This window comes from Lygodium microphyllum, chromosome 27 (genome assembly GCF_053477565.2).
Source record: "Lygodium microphyllum isolate KBCC chromosome 27, Lygodium_microphyllum_v1.1.10, whole genome shotgun sequence".
NCBI lineage: Eukaryota > Viridiplantae > Streptophyta > Polypodiopsida > Schizaeales > Lygodiaceae > Lygodium > Lygodium microphyllum.
In genome coordinates, this window is record NC_141161.1 from 103,187,407 (window position 1) to 103,209,934 (window position 22,528).

Sequence of the window (22,528 nt, forward strand, 5' to 3'; positions counted from 1 at the left end):
CTTCACATCACACTTCTAGAGAGCTATCTTTGAAGCTATTGGGACTCAACTTTGTTTTAGTACAGCTCACCATTCCTAAACCGATGGTCAAATGGAAGGAGTCAACCAAGTCATTGAGGATATGCTAAGGGCACACTACTGTCGTGAACCAAAATGGTGGATTCAATTGTAACGTGTCCACTTGTTCCCTTTCAAGACACGTCTTAGCAGTCCATCGGTAAGAGAGTCTAGAAAGCTCTGCCTGGCACTCCCATGGAATGTTACGGGGTTTGCGATCTAGGACTTTCTGCGTTTGCCACATAGCGGAAGTATTCTAGCTGTTCCCACTTAGGATTGACCTGAATCCCGGGTTTCCCCTAATTGTCATTTTCCTAAACGAAAACTAGCGTCGAACCCCAAGTGAACTAATTTATACAGAAACGCCAGGGCTGAAGCGGATTCACACTGCACTTGGTTCAAGGAGAATGGGAAACGAGAGGGATGCTAGACTCAACCTCTCTACCATAAGGCATAGTCCCATTCCTCCCCTAAAACAACATAAATCAGGATTTTTGTAACCTAGACTCTAGGTCAGCGCCCTTGGTATTCATTTCCTTTGAGAAGATCTCCTTGCTGTCCATTACGATTGAGAAAAGTTCCCGGCCAACCGGGACCACCCATCCGTAGGATGGACCCATGGCCACATCCACCGCACTTTCCTCAAGGTTGCTTTAGTTGTCTAATTACCTACCACATTTAGTTGGACATGCATCAAGCAGCTTCCTTAATTAGCCCGTTAGACACTGGTTCCTTCACGTAATCTTAGCCCTTGACATAGAAAAACAATGTCAAACAAGTTCCTTTTCAACAGGTTATCTTATTTATCTTTGGAATACATCCATAAAGTCTAGCCAGTAGGGTAATCCGTAATCCGCCCGAAGGCTATCCAAAATCCACCTGAAGGCTATCCAGCAATCCTCAGGGATTACTTAATCCAAGATTCTTCCCATAGACTAGTATGCGGGCCTTGAGATCCAATCCGGAGTCACGTTGGCCTCTTGTGCAGGGCCCGGAAGGCGAGGGATTTACGGTCAGAGCCCCCCTGGCACCCAAGCATCCTCCTGCTCCAAGTAGTGCCCAACGGAAAGACCTCACGCGGCGGGTTCGGTCCACTTTCCTGGTGCGGCTAACAACCCCCTTAGTTAGGGTCAGGCAGATAGTCGGGGGTAACTGAGACTGCCTCTCCCTTCAGGCCTTCAATTTGAAGCTATAGTTATCTTTCCATCCTTTAGTTCCTTGAGAAAACAAAGCAAACAGTGCTCCCTAAACTGTTACAAGCACAATCATGTCCAGTGGTCGTTGTTTGGCCAACTACTAAGGAGTGAATCCTTCTCTCTGAATGCATCCAGCATTCGATCTAGGATCAATTGTGACTTGGGAAGATTCCCAAGAAAGGAGATATAACAGGATGACTACTCATCTTGTTGCAAGATAAACTTGCGCAAGAATCTGCCAATCTCATTCTGAGGAATTGGCAATTATATTGTGATCAAACCACAAGATCAGGCGACGTTGCAACTTGTTGCACAAGTGTCGCATCTATTCCATGGGATCATTTCACCCATCGAACGGTGTCTTTTGGTCATGGAATCGTGATTAGACAAGAAGCAGGGTTTAGGGTGTCTTCTTATCCAACCCATTCCAATTGCACTAGGCTGACAATGTTCGGTCCTAGGGGTTCCAACTCAATCCGAGTTTCAACATTTGATCGAGTGATCCTTAGGTTAGAAACCCTATATCGTTTCTTGCAAGCACATCCAATTTTCCATACATTCCATGAATGTGGGTATGAGGGTTTCGACTTGGCAACAAGTGCGAAACTAGGTCAAGTCCTTAATATGCTAAACCCTAGTTAGCACTTGGAGTATATTGTATCGATTGAACCATCCTATGCAAATCCTTTGCGGTTTAGGTGTTTTAGGTAATCCAGTTTACTTGTCTTGTGACAAGGACGAACCAATCCTAGGGATGTTAATTTGATCTAAAAGGGGAAACTAGTTGCATTACATCACAATTCACATAAGCACACGATTCATTGCCTCTACGTGCGACTAGATTCACAATCCCTAACTTTTCTTGTTAAGACCAAAGCACATGTTAAACTACGATGTAATTTCCATTGATCCTAGTAAGACTTGCATTCACGAATTATGCCACTAAGCTTTTAAGATTTTACGCTTAAATGAACCATGCAGCCTTTCCCTAAGTGTACCCTTGATGAATGAAATTCTTGCGTACGTCGAATGTGCAACATGCACCCTTTTCCTAACTACTACGTAGTTAAATGAGATTCATGCCAATTGAAGCTAGAGTTAACCTATTAAAAAATGTGACATGCAATTTAATCTGTCCATGCCTAATCAAAGGTGTACTTTAATAATTTTGACCTTGTAAAGCTAGACAATAGGCGTTCTAGACCGTCACTTTGAAATGCACCAATAAAGCAACTTGCTAAGAAAGTCCTAAAATGCAGACACCTTATGTTTTTCCGTTCATTCCATTGAAAGTACGAATTACCAATCTTCATATCGTGAGTTACCTCCAGTAAATTTCAAATAGCCAATTTATTTCAATCTCCTTTAGCTAGGTGGATTTGACAAGCATAAGTGCATCCTAGTTCCATGAAATAACCATGCATAATTGCAATACTTCTACGTAAATCAAAAATAGGAAGAAAACCTAGACTTGTGGGCTCGGTGAGATATCCACATGAATACTAGGAGATGATCCTCCTGCAAGTGCACCTTGTGAATTTTTAGGGGCCATCATGATTTCGATTTCTGGTGTGCCTTCACGGATTCGAATTACTTGCTTTGGTATGCAGCCTTAAAATCTTTGTCGTCTCCCTCATATGCGGAGATCCCCTTTGAAGTATGGATCCTTAGTAGAAGTACCTCCTTGCGGAATTTTGCTTATGGAAGGCCTTACGGTTTGGAGCTTGGGCCTTCTTTTTTCGGAGAAAGAGGGGGTTCGTGAAAGGATTCTTGTGAAGGGGCCTTGCGGAAATGGAGGCTTGAGAGTTTTTCTCCTCTTAAAATTTCGGGGCTAGGAATGGTTTTATGGGGGCCTTACGGGAAAGGGAGACTTTAAATCCCAAGCCTAGGGGTGGGCTTGTGGGTGATTAGTGGGAAGAGCCTTATAGGCTTCCCCTTCTTCTCTTCAAATCCCAAGCCTAGGGGAGCTTGTGGGTGATTGGTTGGAAGGGCCTTATAGGCTTCCCCTTCTTCAAAGCTCGAGGGGGGAAAATGGACTTATGGAGGATTCAATGGGAAGGGGGGCTTAGAGAAGCCCCTTAGAAGCTTTTTAATGAAGCTTCTAAGAAGCTTCTCGGGTGTGTAGTACACCACGTGGAAGGAGGGAGGGTAGTAACGTCCGAGTGGGAAAAAGAGGAGATGGTTTTGTCAGGGAATCGGCGGCGCTAGCGGCTAATCTGGGCAGCGGCCTTAGCGATAGCAGCAGCAACGTTGCAAAAGGGCAGCGTACTCAGTCGATGGTGGCTTCTTTAGCACGGCGGCTCCGTGGAATTACGGTAGTTCCTTCCTCCTCCACGTACAAATCCTGCACCCTCTCTCCTCTCCTCACGCACTAAGGGGGGTGGGTTTATATAGGCCAAGGGGGGAGAGGGGACCTCCCCCACGTGGCCCTTTGCATGGCTCTCTTCCCCCCCTTCCTCATGCAACCCCTACTAGTCCACCCCCCCAAACTCCCTCTCCTCCAGCCGTGCATCGACTGGGGGAGAAGGAATAGTAAAAAAAATTGAAATTAATTTCAACATTATCCTCTTAACCTCCTCCCAAGAGGATGTTTCCCCGTGGCTATGTGGGTTTGAATCCCTGGCCTTACTTTGCCAAGACAGATTTCTCCATTTCTCGCGTGCGATTTGAGATTAACTGCTGGCACTGAAGATAATCTTTGCATGAGTTTACGGTGCATGGGAGGTCGCTTTAGTAATATTTTTCAAATGGGAATATTACATTCTCTCCCCCTCGGAGGAATCGAGATGTCCTCATCTCGAGATGAACTAGGGATATTGTGGGTTGAGAGTGCTTTCATCCATCCAAGTGGCATCCTCCTCGGGATAATCTTTCCATTGGATGAGGCATTCTCTCAAGGTTCTGGATCTTAGTTGTTTCTCCCTAACATCTAAGATCTTGTCAGGCCGTAGCTCAAGGACTCCTTGGCTAGGCATTACAACTTGTTGGTCATCAAGTACATGGCTAGGATTAGGTACATACTTCTTCAATAGGTTGATATGGAATACATTATGAACCTTTAAGTTCTTAGGGATTTGCAGTCTATAAGCTTTGGGTCCTAGGCACTTGAGGATCTTCTATGGCCCACAATATCTTGGACTTAGCTTCTTGCAATCTCTTAAGGATAGGGAACTCTTTTTTGGCCGTATGTAAATGAAGACCATGTCTCCTTCCCCGAAGGTTCTATCTTGACGCTTCAAATCTGCGTATGCCTTCTGTCTATCCTTGATGGCTTGGATGTCCTGTCTTATTGACTTCATTTGGTCATCCATCTCTTCCAACATCTGCCTTGAAGCTTCAACCCTCAAGGTTGGATCTGAGAAGTTTAGGAGACTTCGAGAGTCATGCCCATAAAATGCTTGGAAAGGGGTCATCTGAATGCTTTGTTGGTAAGAAGCATTGTAGGCAAATTCAACCAAAGGCAAGTATTGAATCCACCTTTTTGGTTCACGATAGCAGTGCGCCCTTAGCATATCCTCGATGACTTGATTTACTCGCTCCGTTTGATCATCAGTTTGGGGATGGTAAGATGTACTAAAACGGAGTTGAGTCCCAATGGCTTCAAAGATAGCTCTCCAGAAGTGAGATGTGAAGAGAGAATCACAATCACTAATGATTCTTCTGGGTAACCCATGTAGCTTGAATATCTCCTTGATAAACAACCTTGCAATGTCTGAGGCTTTATAGTTTGTCTTAACAAGAATAAGGTGTGCAACCTTAGTAAGCATGTCAACCACAACCATGATGGAGTTGTATCCTCCCTAAACTTGGGGTAGGCCAACAACAAAGTCCATACTGATGAATTCCCATTTCATTTGGGGAATGTCAAGTGGTTGCAACTTTCGTGGCATTTTGACATGTTTGGCTTTGATATGTTGACAAGACAAACACTCAGTGACATATTTGAGGACGTCACCTTTAAGCCTCTCCCAATAGTAGCTCTTCCTAACTGCATTGAGAGTCTGGGCATAGCTAGGATGTCCTGAGAAAGGGGAATCATGATCTTCCCACAGTATCTTCTGCTTGAGTGACTGGCTTGTCGGTATGCACAGTCTCATTCTATAGTAGACAAGTCCACTATTGATAGAGAATTAATGATACTTAGCCTATAGATTTTGATCCTGATCCTTGATAGGGATCTCCCTTACCATCTTTTGATAGGCTAGATCATGGCATGCTTCTTCTCTAGCTAGCTCAAGTATTGGGTTGTTTGGCATCGATACCTTTGTGGCTAGAAATCTAGTTATTGATGAATTTTGCAAGATTAGAGAATTAAGGAATGCCTTGCGACTAAGTGCATTGGCAACCACATTCTCCTTTCTAGGTCAGTATTTGATTTCAAAATCATACTCCTCTAGCACTTCAATCCACCGACGTTGCCTCATGTTGAGCTCGTTCTGGGTAAAGATCCACTTGATACTTTTATGATCCGTTCACTAGAGTAAACTTGTTACCCAACAGGTAGTGTCTCCAAAGCTTTAGAGCATGGATGACTGCTAACAGTTCTAAATCATGGGTAGTATAATTCTTCTCATGGCTGTTTAGTTTTCTTGAAGAGTATGCAATAGGATGGCCTTCTTGCATGAGCACACATCCTAAGGCAAGTGTACTAGCATCAGTTATTGCTTCGAACTCCTTACAGAGGTCCGGAAGTTTTAGGATAGGTGCTAATACCAAACTTTGCTTTAATCTATTAAAGCTAGATTGTTTGGTAGCTCACCATGCAATGGATGTTTGCTTCTTCAGTAGATCCATCAGAGGTGCTGCAATCAAAGCATAGTTTTTTATAAAGACCCTATACCATCCTGTAAATCCAAGAAAACTGTGTATTTCCTTGACAGTTGTTGGTATTGGCCATTCTAGAACATCTCTAATTTTGGCCGGATACACTGAGATTCCTTCCGTTGATATGATGAATCCCAGATATTCAATTTGACGTTTGAAAAATGCACACTTCTTCATCTTAACACAATATTAGTGAGTTTGTGAATCTCCCAATTCCCATTTTTTGAATACTAAAAAGGTGGCACACAGATAACATGCCTATAAATTTCTCAAAACCATATGATGTGACCTATCATTGGAAAGCACTTGAAAAATGGAATCTATTGAGCTATAGAGTGTTCGATTTGGAGTTATAATATTCAAGTTATGTCAAATCCAAAGATTTGACCACGTGTCCCAAACTTATGGGAAATTTCCATATTCCCCAATATGGTATTTCTTAGCATAGAGCTTGTGTGCCCTCATTGTCTCAAGGACAATCCGAAGTTGGGGTTCATGATCTTCTTCCTGTTTGGAATAGACTAGGGTATTGTCAAAGAAGACGAGTACGAAGTCATCAAGATATGCCCTAAAGATATCCTGCATTAATATGTTGAAGGTGGCAGGCGCATTCGTGAGCCCGAATGACATAACTAGAAACTCAAAGTGTCCATATCTTGTGTTGAAGGCCATCTTTGAGATATCTTCTTCCTTGATCCTTATCTGATAGTAACTAGACCTGAGATCAATCTTGGAGAAAATCTTCGCACCTTGAAGACGGTCAAGAAGCTCATCTATTCTAGGAATAGGATACTTGTTCTTAACAGTTGATTGATTCAACCCTCTATAATCAATACACAGTCGAAGCATTTCATCTTTCTTTTTCTGGAACAACACTGGAGCTCCCCATGGTGAACTGCTAGGATGGATGTAGCCATGATCTAACAGTTTCTTGAGTTGCTTCTTCAGCTCACACTATAACATATACATGCTATATTGATGTTTATAACAACATTTTCTTTATATATGAAAAATATCCCCATCGTCGCTATTAGCGTCGCTACAAAACCGTCGCTATTTGCCTTGCTATTTTCGTCGCTAATTTTGTCGGTATTAGCGTCGCTATTTTAGCGACGCTAATACCGACGAAATTAGCGACGAAAATAGCGACGGTTTACAGAGGAATTTGAGATGCTAATACCGATGATTGCAAAATTATTTTGCGATGCTAATACCGACGGTTGTAGAAAAAAAATATTTTTTGTGGCAGCGTTGCAAATGCAACCCTGCCACAGTTAGAGCCACACAGGGCTAAGAGACAATTCCTAATGTCAAAGAAGTTAGACAATCGATCCCAAATAATGACAAGACTTTGCAAACAAGTACTTTCATGACATTAATTAACACAAATGTGCACTGCATTGATAAAGAAAATAACAGAACTTAAATTGAGAAGTGCTACTGCAACAAAGCAAATATGTATACACCTGTACATCAATATGTGGTGAATAACATGGAGATGTGTATATGGAGTCATGCTACAACATAGAAGTCCGAATCATATACACTTAGCTATTACATATGGAGGATAGAGGCCATAAGTCCTTACATAATACAAGATGGAGAGTAATCCTATGTAGCCTAATCTGCTCTCTATGACTCATCCTCATCAGACAACTCCTCTTGTTGTAGTGGCATACCGAAGGGAGCCTGCAACAGCAAATACATATATAATTGTGAGTACCAAATACAAACTGACATATAATGACAGATTTCTCAAATTAGGAATGATATTTATTACTACTTACTGGTCCTCCGCGAGCATAGAGCTTCTCGATCAGGGCACTCAAGATATGCTTCTCCCCGTATGTCACCTCTAGTGCAGTCGGGTCCTGATTCGTAAAACCTTGCTGTGGCACACAAACATTGAAAAACAACGTACTTGAGATTCATTTTCGAAATACATACATCAACATGGATGTCATTAAATTAGAGTACTCTACCCTATTAATACTTACAAAATCTACCAAGAATGTTGCGTGGCCACCGCTACCAAGATGATGCACCGATCCTGTGTCTAAGCGCGCCTTTGCTGCGTCCTTCTGCTGCTTCCACTTGTCTGGAGTGGATGTCGCCTCATCCTGGAGATTACTCCAGTCCTCTGTATCCAGCTACTCGGGCTTCAATTTTCCCTGTTTGACTGCTTCGCGTGTATCAGACCGCCTATGCAACTGATAGTCACGCATACACGTCATCATCCACCCTCTCGAAAATCTATCATTGCTAGAGGGCTAAGGGAACTCTCGATACAATGTATCGATTATGTACTCCTTGCTGGCATCTGGGAACTCCTTCCACTTGTTTGTAATGTTGTGCTGAAATACTTGTTGGCACAACTCATGCATCCTAGAGATGACAGCTTTTCCCTCATCATTCATGTATAAATGGCCAGTGGCCTTATCTATGAGATACGAGTAACCTGCAAGATTTTACAAACGGGTACTTTCATGACATTAATACAAATGTGTCAAACACAACTTGAATTGATAAGTGCTACTGCAAAAAAGGATGCGAAAATACATACCTGGAGGAGTGGGTTTCGTGTACTTCTTGTCAGCCCTAGGAGTGATCGATGGGATACGTGAAGGAGTGGGAGCAGTAGACGTCTGCCCACACCACCGCCAGTGAAAGATGGTGTCGACTCCCTGGTGGCAGTGCGAGTTGGAGAGACTGCATCTGCATCCCCACAACAGGAGCTGCCTCCTCCTCGACTACGTGACTCTGAAGCAAAGCGAGACCTGCGACTATGTCTACTGGAGACCGAAGCATTGGACCATCCAGAGTCTGCCGATCGTGCTGAGGTGGAACAGGAAAGCTGTGCATCGGCTCTATCTCTGACCCGTGCTAGCTACTCCAGTGAGAAATGCGCTAGCATGGTATCAATGTCGTCATCTGTAAAATCGCGACTCATCCTGCCGTCCGTGCCCAAATCTTAAACCTGCACATACAAGGAAAAATAATAATAGTAGATAATGAATTGCAAGACATAATAAAAGTAAGACTTAATTTTAAAATAATAATAAAAATTAGATAATACAAAACACTATACTCCAAAAACATACAAACTGTCTAACTGATTTGCAAAAAGTGGCATTGATGTAGTGGGAGGAACGTTTTGATCGAGTCACTTTTGTTTAGGGTTCCACAATCTCATCTTGACATAGCTCAGTATACACCGGGAGATCTATACAAAATTCTCTACAAAATGAGGACTCTGCTTCATTTTCAAAAAACCCATCCTTTATCTCCTCTATCTCCATAGGTGAGATGTCTTGGTCCTCCAGGCGGTTCATCCTAGTTTCTTGTATGCCTTCTGTCATTGCCGCTATTAAAGGTGTCTCTTCTACGATCGGTACGGGGGTTCTGGCAAACACGGGGATACTCCTAGATGTCATGGGAATGACATACCACCATTGAGGTTGTTACGGATTAGGGAAAAAGATGACCTGATCCATATTAGGATTAGTATAAAAGTCCACTTTGAGATTGCTAGAGTGTGTCAAGTATTAGGGACTCTTACCTGCTCACAGTGATTTGGCAAAAAGAATGTATCACTCAAATCGGTCCACTTCTTCGTTGAGTCAATCTCAACAAAGCCACTTGGCCCTCATCAAACAGTTGCACCTGCTTCTTCGAGAGTAACCTTGAACCATTGCACATCAAATATGGTCACGGAGAAACTTCGATAGTCCACTACAAGGATACTCTGTAAACATCCAAAATACTCCATCTCTACAACTACACGGTTTGCATTTGTGGCACGTCATCAGCTTTCCTGCTCAAACATTGCCATCACTCCACAGTCCATTGTCGAGCGTAACTTGTCGATGTGCTCTACTCTGAAATGTCGTCCACGTGACCATGCTGCACTATGGACCTTATATTGGGAGAAGAACAAGTATATTAGTTGCGATTTGCAGTATAGATTGTAATTTCTTGGGATTGCATCCATACCTTGGAATTGCATCCACGTGAGAAGTCCCACTCTTCTTCAGTAAGTGTTTCTCCATCTTGAGATGCTTTGGTTAGGGCCTCATGTAGCCATCTAGTGTACATGAGTAGAGGCATCTCCTCTAATCCCTTTGGATATCGAATGGGCCATTTCCATGTACTCCAGATCTTGCAGACTCTCGCTCAGCTCGAGCATCCTCATACCGTTGCAGCCACTTCTCCATCATAGTGCTATGCAGCATAAAAAATCGGTTCACCTTGGACTCCATGGATGTGTCCATCTTCTTCTCTATTCTGTTTCCCACTAGGACATCTCCATTCAAACGATCATCCTCCTTAAGTGACCATATCAAGCCTTTGTCCCGGTCCACAGTGGACAACCACTTAGAAATGTACACCAAGGCCTCCGACACTAACCAACCTTCAGCCATGCTACCCTCAGGACGAGCCTGTTGTTGCACAAATCCCTTTAAGGTCTTAATTAACCGTTCAAGGAAAAACATCCATCGACTATGGACTGGACCTGCAACCTGCAATTCATCTACAATATGCACTACAAGATGGGTTTGTATCGTGAGCATGTTAGTGGGAAGATACTTCCCCAAAAGACAAGTAGTCTCTACTACCATGCATTTTGTGGATTCAATCGATGATGTATGAATCTCTTTTTGGGAGACAAACTGAACCAACTCAGACAATTTGTAAATGGTTGTCCGTACCTCCGATGTTAGAGACCCCGCGATTGCGATCGGCAGTACAAACTGTGAAAACCATGTAATTAATATTGTGTATAAACAAACGGAGATTTTGAAATCTAATATGCAGAATCATGCCATACGCAGCCTCATACCGTACATACTTGACACATCTTATGCCAATCATGGGATTTGAGTCCTGTCAGTTGGTCATCCTTTGTGAATGTTGTCTTGAGAGAACGCATTAGGCTAGTCGGTGTGCAAAAGGACTTGATGTTTTCCTTTACGCGTCGCACTTCATTGCCAAAAAAAACCCAAGGAGCGTGCAGCAATTGCACTCGACCATCGACGCCACTTACAGGCCAATATGGTTCCATCTTTCCCACTGCTTTCAAATCCATCCTCGCTCCTAGTGTGTCTCGCTGCGCCCAGTGAGGTGGTCCCATAGCAAGCTACCCACATTCTTAAAAATGTGCATGGGATCTAAAAGGTGGTTAATTTTCAATTTTTTTCAATAAGTCAGCTCATAGAAAATTGAGAAGCGTCGCATTCCATTGGGAAGCGAGTCTTGGTCCACCATCCTGCAATCAAACCAACTCAGTGCGTTCATTCTCGGAGGAGGGCGACCAAGAAATCCTTCTCTCATGACATGACCCTTTGGCAAAAAAGCCCAATGTCCCTCAAATACCATCTTCTTCATAGATTTTGACATACGAGAATCCAACCTTGGTCCACACAGAGGACATGCATGGTAACCTGATGTGACTAGCCCTGCAGAACACACATGTACAATGAGGCATGTCATAACACCAACATCGCTCAAAGAAAACTGGCAAAATAAGAAAACATGCTTTACCAGAGCATTCTCCATAACGTGGAAAGTCATGCATGGTCCACATAAGAATTGCCCTTATAGGTGTAGATCACCTACCAATATGTTTTCTCATGTCCTCCACTACAATTCCCTCCCACAACTCCTTTAGCTCATCAATAAGTGGAGAGAGGTAGACATCCATATTCTTGACTTTGTATCGTCCAGGCACAAGCAAGTAGAGCAAAAGGTGTCCTTTCTTGGTGGAAAGACATAGTGCAGCCCCAAAACCCTTGAATTCTTGGGCATTAGGAGGCACAAGATAATCATGCAGTTGATCTCTGTTTCGATGATGATTAACACACATAGTAAGAAATTTGACAGCTCATTCATTATCCTTGCTTCGGATTAGAGCATAGGAAGAACCATCATCAAGAGCTTTTGTTTTCAAGCGGGCTTCAGAAATGTAAGGTTGCCCAAGAATGATAGGTTTACTACAAGAGTCTTAAACAAAAAAGTGAAAATTGTCTTTTATGTCTCCAATAGTTACCTGCACATTAGGACATGCAGCATATAACTCTCCAGAAGAGTTGTTTACAGCTCTCATTCGCTAAACTGGATCAACATCCAATCAGATTTTAACTACTCAGTGCTTGCGTCTAGGTCTTTGGGTCTTGTTGCTGCCTACTTCAAGCTGCCAAGTGGCTGCTCCCTACGATTCCGTCTATTCCAAGTGTCAGAATCGACTTCTGAGCGTCCGAGGGAGTTTTGACAGTTTTCACTGCTGAGCTTCAGTCGGGTCAGGTCGAATTTCTAAAAATTTGATAGAAATTTTCACTCGGCCCAGCTGGTCCAAATTGCAGGGTCCGAGTGGGTTACTCGGGCGGGCCGAAGCGCATGGGCTGAGGGCCGAATTTGGGACTCAAACAGATTGGCTCGGATGGGCTGAGCGGTCAATTTGGACGAGGTCACTTGGACACGTAGCAGTGGGCCGAATTGGTCGATGGTCCGAATGGTCGACTCGGATGGGCCGAGTAGGTCTAGGGGAGGGCCGATTAGGATTTCGGGCCGAGTAGGCCGAGCAGAATAGGGCCGAGGGTCGATTCTCGGACTCAACTCAAAAGTGACCATTTAGACGGGCCGAGCGCGGCGCATCTCGGCAGTGAGAGTTTGATTTCGATCATTTCTTGCAATTTACTCAATCGTATCGAGCACAAACCTCCAGATCCTATCTAGGGGGATAGGGGAAGGGATTCTTATACCTAGATAGAGCGGTGGGCTCATTGATGGTGCGATCGGATCGAATCGAGCGGTAGCTCTCTCTCTCTCTCTCTCTCTTTCTCACTGAAATGGTCACAAATGAGCTCTACCTTGGCCTCTTGGCTCTTATGCCCCTTCCCGGGTATGGTGTTGATGCCCCCAATCACTCACTTGCTCCATCCTCCATAGCCGCGTGCACAAGAAAAGAGAAGAGAAGAGAAGAAGAAGAGGAGAGGAGATGGTGAAGAGCTTCACTCTCTTGATCCCTCACTCTCACACACTCACTCCCTCACACTCTCACACTCCCTCTCTCAAGAGCACACACAAGCAAGAAGGTGGGGAGGAGAGAAGAAGAAGAAGAAGACTCTTGTTGCCAAACACCAAAAGAATGAGCTCTCATTCACTTTTTGAACTTTATGTATACAAACCCTAAAATCCCATGGACACCCTTTTTTTTTACATGACCGATCCTTGTGGCAAGGTCTTTTTTCCATGTCCCTCTTCTAGCCTTATGCCTCTAGCCTACGCCCATCTAGTATTTTACAATTGGCACAGGAGGGGTCCAAGCACTCTTTTACAAGAGTTTTTTGAGGTGCCTTTCATTTAAAATTGTGTTTTTTTGCCCTAACTTGGTTTTGGAGGTCGTGTGCATGTCTTTGCTCTTTTTCCATGTTTATCTTCTTTTATTCTTCCTTTTCCACCATCTCGATTTGGGGTTAACACTTTCTTGTGGAATTAGCAAATGGTTGTGAGGTCACTTGTACCAGGCAAACTGCTAAGGTGGAATTCTTTCTGGGAGGAAAGTTGACTTCGGTCAGATTCAGGGTCAAGAACCTAGGTATCCACGAGTATTTACTCGGATTGGATTGGCTTAAACCTAAGGATGTCCACATTCATTGTGGAAAGGGCCAAGTTTCCTTTCGAAACTCTGAAGGGGAATCGGTTACCACTCAAGGAGAGGCTGGAAAGCTGAAAATTCAATTGGCTAAAGCATCTCGGATCATAAAGGGAATTAGAAAGGGACTACCTGTCTACTTGATTAAGCTTAATAAGCTAGATCAGAAGCAAGAGCCTAGTAAAGAACCCTCATGGCTAAGGGAGTACACGCACGTATTTCCTGAAGAGCTGACAGAAGTCATGCGGCAAAGAGAAGTGGATCATGAGATTAAGCTAGTATCAGGAGCTGCGCCAATTGCAAAGAGGCCTTATAGAATGTCCATCCCGGAAGCAATTGACACTACAAGGGTACACACATATAGCGACGTTTTTTTTTTCGGTGTTGCTATTTACGTCACTAATCCTCAAAATATTTTAAGTCAAAAAATGCATCGGTATTAGCGTCGCTATCTGCGTCACTAAAAACGTTGCTATTTAGCAACACAAATAGCGACGTAAATAGCGAGGTAAATAGCGACGCTAATAGCGACGAATTACTCTGGTAACATTTTGCAGAAACCCGAATGTTTCTTTCAAACGCGCGCATGAACTACAGAAGCAAGGTGAAGGCGGAGAGAAAGAGAAAGGGAGGTGAGCAAGAGAGGGAGGTGAGCAAGGGAGTTGAGCAAGGAAGCAAGCCGCGAGCTGCACGCGAGGAGAGGAGCATTGCCCGCACGAAGAGGTCGTGAAAGAAGAAGATAGCACGACGGTATGCCTTGTTTTGGTTTCTTTACAATCTTTATTTTGCTTTGCAATGTAGGTTAGAAAATGTTGGTTTCTCTTCGATCTTTGTGTTGCTTTGCAATGTATGTTAGGAAGTGTTGAAAGAGAGAGAAATGGAAGTGAGTGTTTTCAATTTTTTTCTTGTGTTGGTTTTTATTCTTTGCAATGTAGGTTAGAAAGTGTTGGTTTTTCTTTAATCTTTGTGTTGCTTTAATTTGCAATGTAGGTTAGGAAGTGTTGAAAGAGAGAAATGGAAGAGAGTGTTTTTATATTTTTTCTTGTGTTGGTTCTCTTCAATCTTTGCAATGTATATAGGGTAGGAAGTGTTGAAAGAAAGATAAATGGAAAGGAGTGTGAAGGGGGATAATTGTGTTGCTTGATTATAATTTTAGAGAGAGAGTGAGAGAGATAGAGATATAGAGAAAGAGAAATGAGATGCTTGTTTTGTTTGGATTGTATCTTTTGCGAGATCTTTCTAAACTACATATTCATCCACAATGATATTTCTAGATGTAAAAATACCTCTTTTTCTAGGATCATAAAAGTAAAATGCTTTGGTGATGTTACTATTACTCATGAGAATATGTTTGAGAGATTTAGAGTCTAATTTCTTTCTATGAGCATAAGTAATGCTTCCAAAAACTTTCAAACAACTCACTACTAGCGTTTGACCAATAAAGACTTCAAAAGGAGTTGTGCCTTTCAAGGCATAGTGGAAGATCTATTAATTGTTATAAAAATGTATGTGTGTGAGCATAGTTTAGAGCCAACCTCAAAGATAGATAAGTTTAGAGCTAAACTCAACGAGATAGGTACGAAAATTTAAAAAAAAAGACCTGAAATATATTTAGTGGGGTGGTCCCAATATACAATATGGCATCGTTATTAAATTATCATTCCATTACATCGCAGTCAAGATGTCTAGCACTCACAACCAACATGGTGGGGATCGTGACGCTTGGCTCAATCAACGTGTTCCCTGTCCATGAACACAATGCAAATTGGCCATTCGTCGGAAACATCATTTGTCCATAGAGCATGTGCAATGGTATGGAGAGTTTCGAGTTGAGATAATCGACCAAGCAGTCTTGAATTATGAGATTGTGGTAAGTTCTCTCTCATTACGATATGACATGTAATTGATTTAAGTATAACAGTTTGGGGTTATCTTAGAAGTTAGCTCCTTAACGTCCTTTACAGGGTCAGGGCCATGTCGATACATTGCAGTCCGCGCTCTATACAAATGCCGTCTAAGATAACTAACTGTCTCATAGAAGATGATAACTCTCAACCCCCTTTTATGGGTGAGAATGCTGGAGACATGGATGATCCTCCTACTTTTTTGGAGCCCGAGTTAGAGGATATGATCGAATCATTGCTTCCGACGGACTCGAAATCCCAAGATCCTATAATTGCGGAGGCTGCCATTCCATTGTATGATGGGAGTTGGGTATCCCGTTTGAAGACACTTCTTGCATTGTTGAGCATACAAACAAAGTATGGATGGAGCGATGCGAGTGTGACAGAGCTATTCAGGTATATTATGATGTGTATGATTCTCTATTGAAAGCCATTAAAATGTGCTATGTAGTACTCTAATAACGTGCTTCATTGCAATTTGTAGAATGTTGAAATCCTACATTTTGCCTACCCAAAACACGATGCCTGAGTCTCGTGATGATGCAAGACAAGTGCTGCGAAAGCTAGGCATGGATTATAATTGCATTCATGCTTGCCCCAATGATTGTGTTCTCTTTCGGGGAGAGTTTGAATTGTTGGCCACATGTCCCAAGTGCGGTGCGGATAGGTATCGAAATGACTTGCAAGGACAGACTGTTCCGCAGAAGGTTTTGAGGCACTTTCCGCTGATACCACGTGTTCGTCACATTTTTCGGACCAAGAGTTTTGCAAAGTTGACTACATGGCATGCGGAAAATCAATCCACTGATGGTGTACAGCATACACCAGATGATTCAGAAGCATGGCATCACATTGACGAGACTTTCCCTGACTTTGCAAAGGAGGCGAGGAATCTACGATTCGGTCTTGCCATGGATGGGGTAAATCCTTTTGGTTTACGTTCCACCTCCTATAGTATATGGCCCGTGGTCCTTGTTAACTACAATATACCGCCACCAACGAAGCAACATATTAGAAAATCCCTAAACCCTGTCAAGGCGGCTAGAAGATTAACCAACAAGCCTATCAGGCCCAAAGCAAGTAAGAGTGCATAAGACGCTCCGAGGTTGTTTGCTGCACTCACCTTGAATTTCTGCACTTGAATGCACTAAAAGAAATTGAAAGCCTGGTTGAGCACAAGTGCACTAAGGGTGACATGCACGCTCAGTGACCATAAATTGAGAATTGTATTCAATAACTGAAAGAACTCACTCAGATAAACCACTCAAGGAACCCACTAGGAGGAGAGGACCCAAGACGTAGACAAACCATCAATGCGCAAGGTAGGACCAAGCAAGTAGCGTCAATGACATGGATCTGACTAATCCACTCACCCTGATCAACAGGTTGGCGGAACACAACAACGTGACTATGGCAGAAGAAGGCTCAGACCATAGGTCTAATGAGGAACTCGACTTGAACGTCTTCCCGGAGGCTATTTATCAGTTAGTTAGTGGCTACGATACACTTGCCCAGTACGAGCACCGTGGTAGGACGGCGGACGCTATGATCACAGACCTAAAAGAAGAGAGGAAACTAGCCCATAAGGCTTTGTAAAGCATAGTAGAATACAATAGGGATCAGCAGGCTAGGAGCCAAAGGCAAAGCACGGAGTTGCGTGAGGTGCAGCGAGTGCTGAACCTAGCAGGAAGAAACCGAACAGATCATGAGAGAGCCCTAGAAGGAGACTTGACGTTGAGCAAGCTTCTCATGAAGCGGCTGTTAGATAACACGGCAGCAGAGCAAAGTGTTGCAGCACTAGCGACATCTATGCTCGCAGGATTAGGAGCGAACCAAGGCTCAAAGAGCCAGTCTAAAATTCCCATCATTGCCAAGCAACTCGACAAATACCAACCCCACGACGATCCATACAGCTTTGTAGAGCAGTTTGAACAAGTCTACGAAGCCAACGGCCTCAACGACCTGACTCAACACTCTCAAGCATTCGAGCTCTACTTAGGTGACAAGGGGAGGACTTGGTATACAAGCCTAGATGCCGCAGAACGAGCCAACTTCAATGGCCTCAAGGATCTCTTCATTAAGAGATTTTCCGAGCTTGGATACTCCGACAATCTGCTAGTGCGCTTGATGAACGTCAAGCAGAAAGAGGAGGATATTCACGACTACGTAACCCACGTGAGGAGTCTCTTTAAGAGAATCCCTATGGGCGAGCGACTGACTGAAAGAGCAGTTTCTACTGTGTTCATCAACAGAATCCGAGATGAGGAGTTATATAAGGCTTTGGCAAGCAATTCGAGCTTGTAGCGAGATGCGCTAGCTAGAGTATTTGAGGACGCCATTAGAGTCGATGATCAGCTGAAAGAGCGGACCTCCACGAGCGCGAACCCAGAAGAGACCAACTCAAGAAGCTCAGAGAGAGCGTCAGCCTCTAATGAGCAATCGGTCCCATCATCCCAAGATAAGGGAAAGGCCATCGAGACGAGAACCAAGACTTGGCTGATGTAAAAATGGAGTTGGCCAGGTTACAAGACATGTTGAGACGACCAACGCACCCACACGTCCAATGCATGTATTGTGGCGGAAACCACTTGCCAGCTGAGTGTCAAGACCCTAGGTCAAGACCTTGTGCTAACTGTGGTAGGTTTGGTCATGATATTGCGCATTGTAGATTACCAAGAAGACTTCCGTATTCGCAACCCTACAGCCAGCCTTACCTAGCAACCAGCCCGCAGCCATTCTTCGGAAGGGGAGCCCCATTAGTCCTTCCTGCATCTAACGACGTTCAGCTAGTTGTTCTTAGGATGGACATAAACCCTACTGGCATACCCAGACCACCTGGTTCTTATGTAACCCATCCACCAAGCGGTGCTCTAGTCCACTATGTGGAGGAACCAAATGAGGAAGAAGCTTACGTATGCCCTTACGTCTCACATGACGATGAGGGCAACGCTGTCCTTATGGATTATCACCCCGTACCGGTAATGGCATTAGGAAGAGGATGAGGTAGAGGCCTAGTAGGGAAAACGCAAGACCCAACTTGTGGTCACCCAGGTCATGTCTGGTCGCGCTGTCCCAAAAGGGAGCAGCAAAACAGAGACAAGGCTGACCAAAGATGTGCTAAGTGCGAAATCACCCATCTCTTCGTCGATTGCCCAAAGCGAAAACCATCTTCTAGCTCAGCCAACGTACCATCTGCCCCTTTGGGGCTGTTTGGAGTCGAGAACCTCAACGGGGAGGCAATACCTATTTCGTTATGGGTCATGACACGTGCCCAGACAAGTGCCAGGACCTAGCAACCTCGACGCAGCTTCAATAGGGAAGAAAAGTCGCAGGCGGAAGAAGAAGAGGTCATAAGCTAAAATGGCACTAAAAACGGAAAGTGCTACAACTCTGCCTACTGGAAAGAAGGTCTCAAACGCAAAGGCAGTCACTTCAACCCCTAAGATGGTTGAAAAGGAAAGCGCTAAGGTAGGGGAATACCCTCATCCGAAGCGATAGTTAGAGGCCATAGAAAAAGTAAAGGAATGGGTGAAGGAGGCTCAAGATGATCTAAAAGACGCTGAGCCCATCCTAGAGAACGAAATTAATGACCTCTCTAGCATAAGCGTGCCAACCTCACCTCCTCAACCAAAGTCGGGAGAAGCAACTGCATCACAACCAGTGCCACTAAGGCCAAGCCTCGGCACTAGAGGGCCGCGGTTTAGTCTTCACGGCCACTGGTCAAGACAATCCAGGTTAGGAGAGAGGCAAGCACCTAACGATCTCCTGACCACGTTGGTGACCCGGTAACACTTAGCCTGGGAGATCTGCTTAGACAGCATCCCACCCTATGGCAAGATCTTAAGTAGTGGATTGAAGGGTCAAGAGAGCAGGTCACGGCAGACCCTCATGACCATGATGTAGAGACACAAATACCGAGTTTGACGCTGCACTCTATGCCTAAATCCTTACACGACAATGCCTTTCGGAAAGGTTTCGAGATGCATGCGGTCTTACCGTTCTAGCCCTAGGGGATACAACGAGAAAGGGGATCGTGGACACGGGAGCTGGGGTTAGTGTGCTTAGCCATGCGATGCTTTAGACTTGGGGAAACCCACCTGTCGAAACTGCTAGGTTTAATGTCACATTAGCAAACGGTATGAGGGTCAAGCCATTCGGGGTGCTTAAGAATTGGTCAGTGAAGATCATAGGTGTCCATTTCTCTGTGGACTTTATAGTCATGAAAGGAGTGGACTATGATATCCTATTAGGCCGACCCTGGATGCGCAATGCTAGAGTCATCGAAGATTGGGATAACGACTTGATCTTCCCTGGCAATAGAACAGATGCTATGAGAATAAAGATGGACACTTGGAAGACCTCACCAATTGACTTAGATGCCATCTCTGCTATGCTCAAGGGTAATGCCCAGGTCAAGAAGTCCTATGGGTCCTTGACCAAGTATATCCCATGCCCAAAGCACGAGCAGGATTGGATGCACATCCTTGCTACAATCGACCTACCGTTCTCTAATCACGAGGCATATGAGCAAGCCATCAAAACAATCGGCAAGTCTAACGACACACCCTCCGCACCAGTTTGCATGATGGCAGGAACCCTTCATGGGAAACCTAAGCTTGTCAGCTTCCAAGTCCCGGCCAACAAAAGGGAACTCCAGAAAAAAATGGAATACTTAACGGACAAGCTAATTGGCAATCCAGCTGCAAACTTCAAACCACTCCAGGATCTCTTAGATGAATCCAAGTGGCAATGGACCAGAGTGCATGACCTAAACCTCATGTATAACTGGGCCCTAGTCCCTGACCAATGACAAGAGATATGCCAAGTACTAGGAGACGACAAGCAGTCTGACAGAGAGGACTCTCACGACGAATATGAAGACTGCCAATCCTTCAGTGATGAAAGCGAGAGCGAGGTAGACACCGTGGAATATGACACAGAGGGGCAAGAAATAGAGCAAATACGAGCAGACTCCAAGCAGCAAAAAAAGAGTATCTTTAGGATAAAGCAAGGAGTCATGCGCATGGAATGCGATTGTGCCTAGTTGGAATGCGTAGAGGCCATAGATCTTGGGCAAGCTGGCCTAGCAACACCATATTGGAAAATATGGGAATTTCCCATAAGTTTGGGACACATGGTCAAATCTTTGGATATGTCATAACTTGAACACTATAACTCCAAATTGAGCGCTCTATAGCTCAATATATTCCATTTTTCAAGCGCTTTCCAATGATAGGTCACATCATATGGTTTTGAGAAACTTATGGGCATGTTATTTGGGTGCCACCTTTTTAGTATTCAAAAAATGGGAATTGGGAGATTCCCAAACTCACTAATATTATGGTTAGCCCAGCCAGGAGCAACATCAATGCTTATGACAAAGTCGCCGTCCGAACTGCACCCACCAAGGGAGACCACCTCTTCTAGCGATGACGGGGAGTTCAACTCTGAGTCGGAAATTAGTTCGGATAGTGACACAGAAATCCCTAGACCTAGACGCGCGAAGGGGGATCTACCTGTCCACCTAAGATGCAGATGATTGAGGCAAAGAAAGGCAAACCAACCCAGGGATACGCAAATGGAAGAGCAACGAAAACCACAAGACCTCCCTAAACGATTTACGAAATTCACAAAAGGGGATAGGGTAGTAGTTCTGTTAGGTGCCAAGCGTCAAGGGCAAACTAGCGAACCAATTGATGGACCAGCCAAGGTCAAGGAGATGAACCTAGCCTAGGAAGGGGAGACACCCCGACCAATATTCATTGCCGATGACTTGACTGGGGAAGAAGAAACGAGTCTCATCGCTCTCTTGTGAGAGTACATAGGCGTGCTCGCCTGGTTCTTAGACGAGCTTAAGGGGATAGATCTAAGTGTCGCAACTAACAACATATCTATGATGCCAGATGCAACGCTGGTCAAGCAGCGACGACCATACCCTATGAATCCAAAACACGCTCATGCTGTCAAAGAGGAGATTGATAAGCTAATGAAAGCGGGATTCATTTACGAAATTGAACACACCGACTAGGTGTCACCCATAGTCATTATGATGAAGAAGAATGGAAAGATCTGAGTGTGCATTAATTACAAGAAGGTGAACGCTACTACTAAGAGAGACAACTATCCATTACCATACACCGAGCACATGCTTGAGAGAGTGGCAGGCAAGGAAGCCTATAGTTTTTTGGACGGCTTCTCAGGGTACAACTAGGTGCAAGTGCATCCAGCGGACAGGCACAAGACTGCCTTCGCCACTGAGTGGGGCATCTTTGCTTACAGAGTCATGCCCTTAGGGTTGACGAATGCCCTCACCACCTTCCAATGCCTCATGTGTGCCATCTTCAAAGACATGCTTCGCAAGGATTTGGAACTCTTTTTTGACGACCTCTGTGTTCACTCAACCTGGATTTAACACTTAGACAGACTCCGCCCAGTCTTTGAGCGGTGTCGCTTATATCATCTCTCCTTGAACCCCTTAAAGTGCCAATTTTGGGTAAAGCATGAATGCATCTTAGGGCACATGGTGTCAAAGAATGGCATTGCCACTGACTTTTCAAAAGTTAGGGTTATTGTCCACCTTTCACCACCAATCAACTACAAGGGAGTTCAGTGCTTCCTAGGCCATACAGGGTTTTATCGACGGTTTGTACTGAACTATGCATTGATCGTAAGACCCTTGTACAAGCTGCTGATCGTCTTCGAATGGACCGAGGCATGCAACAAGCATATGAAGAGTTGAAAAAGGCTCTAACCACTGCACCAATACTACGAGCCCCAAATTGGACCATTACCTTCCACGTGCATATTGATGCTTCTAAATTTGCCGTGGGAGCAATGTTGTGCCAACCTGGGGAACACAACCTAGACTATCCAGTGAGCTTTGCTAGTAGACAACT